This window comes from Diuraphis noxia, unplaced genomic scaffold (genome assembly GCF_037042655.1).
Source record: "Diuraphis noxia isolate RWA-SAM2 unplaced genomic scaffold, SU_Dnox_SAM2 contig0005, whole genome shotgun sequence".
Classification (NCBI taxonomy): Eukaryota; Metazoa; Arthropoda; class Insecta; order Hemiptera; family Aphididae; genus Diuraphis; species Diuraphis noxia.
In genome coordinates, this window is record NW_028301715.1 from 2,900,578 (window position 1) to 2,909,503 (window position 8,926).

Sequence of the window (8,926 nt, forward strand, 5' to 3'; positions counted from 1 at the left end):
GTAACTATACATAGATAATATCTATGTATCTATATGCCTATATAGTATATTATACCATATAGGAAGTTAAGAGTTTGATAATTGATTTCGTCGAAGACATGGCAAAAAAATAATAGTAGTTTTGATAAGAAATGTCATGGAAGAAACGCTTCATAATAGTTTTAAATAGATTACCTAGTAATAGTCCTAGAGGTTTATGACTTTATGAGTGTTGTTAGGACTTACGAACGATTTTTTTTATATAATAAACAATGTCGAAATTTATGAATTTGTTTATAATTTAACTAATTTCTAATAATATATGATTATTATTAAAGACTATTACATATTATAATAATAACTTCAAATTCTTCAAAACATTACATAGAAACAAAAAAATGAAATAAAAAATCATTTTTTTTTAAATGTAAATATGATTTGTCTCTGACAAACGGGGTTAAGAAGCTTAATGTGCGTATGCGTGAAGAGAAATGTCGCCTAGCTATCTATATTCTTCAGGAAATAAATTTAAAATTACCTAATATATTTAAGCATAAACAAATAACACAATATGAAACGGTTCACCTGACGCATGCGTAAAGCGCAAAATTAAGCATCTCCATTCTCCGTCACTATTAGAGACTCGTAGTTAATATTTCGACAAATGGAAATAAACCAACATTTTCAAACTTATCTGAGGTTTATCGATCATACAGATTTATAACTCAACAGAGAGCTATTACTTATTAACTGTTTCCTACAAGCTACAACTCTAAACTTCGTACAAAGTGATCCCACAATAGAGTTTCCGGATTCGTATACAAAACCTGCATATTGTATGTTTGTAACATAGTAACGTGATAAATCATTAGTGTGTACCTAAACAATTTGCTTGTGTTTACTACACACTGCAGGCTAAAATAATGTTTTCACTTTTCTTTGTCAATAAATAATAAATATTTGTTTCTATATGCAATGTACGTCATATACGCATTATGTGGGCGGTTCCATTTTCCCCCAAAAACGAGATACCATTTTCCTCCAATGACCATTTTCCTCCACAAAAAAAAGGGTTGGTTTCCATTTTCCTCCACATTATTTTCGACTAAAGTTGTGTCTATTTTCCTCCAATATTTTAGCAAATATTTTTGTTGTAGTATTAGTGTATTGCGTTCTGTTTTATAAATATAGAGTAAAGCTAGGATCACATTTTGCGCTTATTGATTAATGATTACACTCTGGTATCGGCTATCTAATAAAGATACGTACATACTCCATACGGGCATATATACGTATAAACTTATATTATATTGTTATACTGTGTATCAGTAAAGTTGTCACTGATTATTATGATTACACACATTGAGTGAGACAGACACACTGCGAATGTATACGATATACTCGCATCAATAAGACTATATTTTTAGTAGCGAGCTGTACGTCGACTAGTCACTATAGTTCTTTTGTTTCATATTACATTTATTTTAATTTAAAAATGTCTGAAAAATATTGAACATAATAACTGAGAAATTTTTTTTTTTTTTGCTATGTATAAATTATTTATAGGTACCTATTAACTATTTTATTATTTTATTTATATTAAACATAATGACCTGACAAAAATATTTTTTTTCTATGCTATAAATAAATTATTTATATTACCTACTTTATTATTTATTGGAGGAAAATAGAAAGTGGAGGAAAATGGTCAAGAATTATTTTTTATTTTTTTGGAGGAAAATGGTCAGTGGAGGAAAACGGTATCTCGTTTTTGGAGGAAAATGGATACGGCCCATTATGTGCGTTAGATATTATAGTATATACCCTTTTTAGCTAGATAATACCAGCTATAGGTGATCCTTATAATGTAAGGTTGTAAGACACTCATTATTTTAATAAAAATTAATATTTTTGAAAATATATTTTTATTAATATTTAATGTTTAAAAAAAATATTTTCACCATTATTATCATTTTAGATTCTGAGCGGAGCGAATGAATTTATTGATTTTACAATAATATGTGTATTTTTTTGTTGTGTGATCACCTTTTGGGGCAGTAAAATTACTTAGATTTTCTTCAGCAGCATGTTTTCTGATAGTCTGTATACTTTAGGAGGTCAAAGGTTTTCAATTGCGTCAGGAAAAATCAAAAATAAATTAGGAAAAACAGAAATTTTTAATGTATAGGTACTGAGCAGAGCCTACCCACTTACGTAGGTACCTTTTTTTTCGTATATTTTAAGTGAAAAAATTAGATATTTAATCAAAAAATATATTATTGGTTTAGGCACTTTTTTCCACTTCGTATATATTATTATTTACACTGTGCATTTTTTAAAGATTTAGATTTATTTAAAGCTATATGAATAGCTCTAAAAACGATGAACCAAAATAAATCCCTACAAGTCTCAATCGCAATTAACAGTAATGAAACTCTTTTAATTAATCATAAATCGATTGATATATATACGATGAGTTAAAAAATTATATCAATGTTACTATTAAAAACAAACGCTAAAAAAAAAGAGCATACGAAAAATAAAATACCAAAATATAAAAGAGATTAAAAATGATATTATTCGATGGTTAAATCCTTATTTAAATCGCAGAGAAGATACATCAGCAGCGTCCTATTATAGCAGAATACGTATTAATCAATCAACTAGGACAACTAGGTAATCAAGACTGTATTGATCACAGGATATCTCACAACCTTGACACCACACTTGGACCCAATCAAGGACATAACATAGATTTAATCAATCTATTCTCAAAGAAAATAATTTGTATTACACAGTATTTAAAAAAAAATGGTGTTTCATACTTATATTCATATAATAACATAATATAAAAAATATACGTACTGTGTGTACAATGTATTTGGTCTGTGTTTGTCGGTGTAAAATAATATAAATAAAATACAAAATATAAATATATAATACCCATGCCTTCTCATTATTTACTGTTCGATTTTTTTTCAACCCTCCACATGCAGTACAATTATATGACCGTTATTATTTCATCTAGTGGGTTTGAAAAAATAAAAATAAAAACAGGGTAAAATTATATACCAGGGACTAATCCGTGTCCGAATTGTCGTCGCCACCACTGTGTTTTATTATACGGCAATTATTAATTTTTTTTTTAAAAGCATCCAAAGGTAATAATTGTATTCGAGTAGGTATTAAGTACATAACGTATGTGCAGCGTGGTTCAAACAGGTCAGGAGACGATCTCGTTAACCCTTTGCCACCGGTTTTTACAACCTATATAATGTATAGTGTATACGTATAAATATATATTATATGTACCTACCACTGGCGTGCTGTAACAGTGACACTGCTGCAGTTTGTATTATATACCTATATATATTATAAATAAATATATTGTAGTTATATCTATAGTTCTTTGAATACGTATTATATGAATACGTACCTATGTCCTATACATGTCATATATTATGTGATCATAAGAACTGCAGAACCTCGAAATGATCAGGTGTGCGTTTCTCGTATATAGACATATATTCTTCTCTTAACAGTATATACCTCTACGAGTCTACCCCTTTTATATAGCCCGGAGCGGCGCAGTTGTTCAGCCCGTCCATCCCTTATTATCTTTATTATTGTTATACACGCTCACACCCAATTAAAATACCACCGATGATATTATATACTATATTATCACATTTACCGTTGTGTAGTAGTAGGACGAATTAAATGAACGGTTTGCCACCGAAGTAGGGTTGTCAGTGAAGTGATTGTTATATATATACATATACGTATAGATGTAAGTATATAATTGTTCAGATACCGTACCTATATAATATGTATAATGTATTCGGTAAAAAGTATGTGAGCTTATGTGTTATTTCATATGTTAATTAAATAGTATAGGTACCTACATGTAGGTATATATAGTATACAGATTTTTGATTTGAATAAAATTAATAACTAAATGATACTAAACCTTTTTTTTATCAATATATGAATATTTATGTTCAGTTTGACATTAATAAGAAAAAAGGCGGGTAAGTCGTGTATGTCGCTCTGCTGTACAGTAGGTTACAAGTGGGTTACTGTAATGGATGGAATTAAATTTGAATCCAATGATATTATATCATTGTATACGAAAAACGATTCTGAGCGAAGACGGTTTATTTGTCTAGGATATATTATAGATTATTAAAAATTTTCAAATCTTAGTTTTAAAAAGAAAATTTTTTATGAATTTCTAGCTTAAAATAATTTCTGTATTTTCGTGATTTTTACATAATATGTTGTCAAAACTCAAACTTTGAATGCTTAAAAAAAAAATTGTGACTATGTATTCCTTTTATTTTGCAACTGCTATTGTAAAAATATGTTAGGAGCCTTGTATTAAATTTTCAAATCTTAGAATTAAAAAGGAAAACTTTTATGGATTTCTATCTAAGATAATTTGAATATTGCCGTAATTTTTACGTATTTAGTCAACATTTGAACTATAAATGCTTATAAAAAAAAATTGTGACTATATGTATATTTTTTTTATTTTTCAATTGCTATTGTAAAAATTTATAATGAGCCTTGTATTAAATTTTCAAACCTTAGATATAAAAGGAAAATTTTTTATGAATTTCTAGCACAAAATAATTTACGAATTTTCGTGATTTTTACATAATATGTTGTTAAAACTCAAACTTTGAATGCTTATAAAAAAAAAATTGTGACTATGTATTTCTTTTATTTTTCAACTTCTATTGTAAAAATATGCTAGGAGCCTTGTATTAAATTTTCAAATCTTAGAATTAAAAAGAAAAACTTTTATGAATTTCTATCTAAGATAATTTGAACATTGCCGTAATTTTTACGTATTTAGTCAAAATTTGAACTTTAAATGCTTATAAAAAAAAATTGTGCCTACGAATTTTTAATATTTTTTAACTTCTATTGTTACAATGTGTTAGAAGCCTTGTATTAAATTTTCAAGCTTTTCTACCGAACAAATAAATTTTTATCGATATTTATAGAAAAAAAACTAATAAAGTTGAAAAATTAAAATGTCAGTAAACAGCTCAAAACAAATCTAAATATTTTGAAAGTTTTATCAAATATATAACACGCCTATATAAACTTTCAGTCAAAATTTCAAGTATCTGTGGTAATTTGTTTTAGAGTTACATCAAAATAAAGAAATCGCTAAAAGTGAAAATCCAATGTTGTAAAAATTTAAATTTCAAATGCTTATAAAAATTTAATTTGAATTTCAGGTGGAATTTTTATTTGTGATAAAGATTGAAAAACTTGTAAGGAATCTTGTATTAAATTTTTAAATCTTAGATTTAAAAAGAAAATTTTTTATGAATTTCTAGCTTAAAACTTTGAATGCTTATAAAAAAAAATTGTGACTATGAATTTCTTTTATTTTTCAACTGCTATTGTAACAATATGTTAAGAGCCTTGTATTAAATTTTCAAGTTTTTCTGCCTTACAAATAAATTTTTATCGATATTAATTTTAAAAAAACTAATAATGATCGAAAATTTGAAATACCTATGAATAGTTCAACTTAAGTCGAATTTTTTTGAAAATTGCATGGTGGATAGAATATACTTATATAAACATTAGGTGAAAATTTCATGTATCTATGGTCATTTTTTTTAAAGTTCCATCAAAAACCAAAATCGATTTTGTCGAAAAATGAGTGTGCGTAAAATTTCCCGTTTTTCCCTTAATTTTTAGTTTGTTTTTCTCAATTATTTAGAAAAGTATTAAGAATATTTTACTTTTGACCCCCCAAAGTACCAACTAGATTCACTTTTTGATCGAACGAGGTACTGAAGTCAAAAATCGAAGCATTTTTACTGCCCCAAAACGTGATGACAGACACAAAAAAAAAAAAAAAAAAACACATCATGGTAAAATCAATACATTCATCGCTCCGCTCAGAATCTAAAATTGTGAAAATACAAGTCAAGATGCAACTGAAATTATTACAAAAACCGTAATTAAAATTGAATATTATAGCTGGCTATAGCTTTAACTGCATGTGTTATTTTATAAAATTTTGAATTAAACTATAATGTACACTACCTAGTACCTATACAGCCACACATGACGTTCAACCACTAAATATTTCGAACGCATGACCTGAATTTTATTCTGATTTTTTTACTGCATAAAGCCATAAATTACATATTAAAATTACTTTTATTTTTTTTAAATTATAATCCATCTTATAGTATTCAAATTTTAATTTTTTAATTTTTTAAGATTTTTAAAGTTTTGTTCTTAAAAATTTGCTTACTGAGAAGTGTGAGTTAGCAAATGTTTTGATTTATATGCATATATGAATATGATATTATATTACATATGTTGTATTTATCCTATTTAATAACAAACTATATTTGCAATTTTACTATGTTTTGTGCGATTTTGTAAGTTTTTTTTAGAACTCAGTTGTGGTGCCGTAATAAACTATCGTAAGTAAAGTACATTTATATTACTTTCACCAAATTATTGATATTATGTTCGAGTGTTAACTAATAGGGATAGCTACATATTATAATGGTTACTTCGAGAAAAAAGTAAACTGACTACAATAATAATATGTATAATGCATATGCATAATACTATACCATAGGCGCAAATAGACAAATTATTTTGAGGGGACTAAAGCCCCTCCTATAATATTTTCTAAAAATTATATATTCTCAGTACTAATTACTGACTTTTGAACTGGGGGGACTTGGCAAAAATATGGTGGGACTAAGTCCCCCCAAGCCCCCACCTATTTGCGCCAATTCATACTACATTAACTAAAAATAAAAACTCATAATCGAATATTTCCGATCAAATACCTATAGAAATATAGGTAAACTAATTAATTTTTTTTCAAAATTAACATTAATCAATCGTAACAAGTACCTAAATGTTTCTTTCTCTTCCGCAAGCAGGTTTATAGGTTATGTTAAATTTGTATTATTATCAAGGACTTGAAGATTACTTATACCAGAGTAACTTAATTATTTTTCTACTCGGTCTTTTCTATTATTGCTAAAATTGTGGTATTACATCATGATATCCGTACGTACATCATTGTATCAACTATCAATCAACAGTGATACACATTCTATAGGTATAATAGTCACACACTACACAGTTTGCGTGACACGTCATGTCATTGCGACTCACGATTATTACTATTATTATTATATATACCTACGGTACGACGGTCGTCGGATCACACTGGAAAATTACACGGTCGGCCGGCCGGTCTCTTTGATGACCGACGATAATAGATTACATCGGACAATTACACATTGCACGCATGCTACACACTAGCACACGCACGCATACACACAGTTTTAGATTATTTGTGTGTGTGAGAGAGAAAGAGAGAGAGAAAGTACTGCTGTCCGCTGTGCGAGCTGTACTTAGACGCTCACAAATAAAATAATAATACATAATATGCAAGCGACAAATTGAATTCCGTGTATACCGAAAAAATTGAACGCCCTTCCTGCCCGACTAGTTTAACCTTTGAAAACTCTCATTCGGGGCTAATCGTTTTTGATCACACGACGCAGCACCATTATGATAGGCTTATAATATTAATTATAGTCACTTTTTTTTACTTACATTTATTCTTATAGGCGAAACCCAACTCGTATGGGTTAGGTCAGGTTAATACATTATAGTAAAATTGCATTATTGCAGCTAATGCCATATTATCGATTTATCGAACCTAATCTAACCTATGGATCGAATATGTAGGTACAATTTTCAATGTAAATATAAAGAAATAGTTTCATATTATTAGTGAAGTATACACACTTAAATAATTAGGTAGTCTTTATATTATATTATATATAGAAGATACATTTAAGTATTAGGTGGTAGTTGTCTAGCTATTTCAAAGAAATTTAACAAGTTTCAAAAATAATTTAGATAACCCACAGTATATATACATATTATATCGGCTATCGAGCTCGTTATCCACTAGAATTAATTATAATATATTTTATTTTTAATGAGCACGGTCAAACATCAATATATTTAAAATCTCATTGTGAGCTGAGATTTGAAATTATTCCGTATTTAAGTGATTTTTTTTTTTTATTATTGCAATAAAAGGCTTCAACATCACAGGTTATTAGCCTAAAAATAATTATAAGTTAATAACTTTATTGGGAGACATTTCTATAAAGGGGGATGTAAAATATGTTATGTACAGCTTTTTTTTTTAATTACATTAATTTTGATAAACCTATATTTGTGAAAAATGTATAAATATTTTTGCAGTTCTCTTCTCCCAGTGCTTGATTCATCGATGATGGATTTCCCGGATTTCCGAGTATTTGTCTGGAGGTGTTGAACTTGGGGTTAAGTGAATTATTTTTAACAAAATAGTTTTATATAATAACCTATATCCAATCATTAATCAATATTTATTGTGTTTATTTTATATCATAATTTTAAAGAAAGTATGAAAAAAACCTATTTTATTTTTTTTATATAAATGCATCATAAATCATAATATTATAATATTAATATGGTACTATTATATCTCGAGATATTGTGTGTACCTACTGATATTATAGGTACCTACTAACTTGTATACCTACAACCTACACAATATATCAAGGGAGTTCGCAAGAACATCATCGCTTCTCCCTTAAACGGATTATTTTTATGTAATTTGGTAATAATAGCAGCATACTATGGCATATCATATGATATATAGTTTATAAAATATATCTAGATTGAAAAAGTGTTAACAATGATGTAGTATGCTAGGTATATTTGGAATAGAGATACTTATAGAATATATAGTATACCAAAATATAATAATATACATATACCAATTTGGCCATTGATTAAAATTTTTCACCATTTGGACTTTTTTTTAATTTATGAGGGAGGCGTTCTGGCCAAGGTTAGGTTAGCATATATTAAGGTGAAT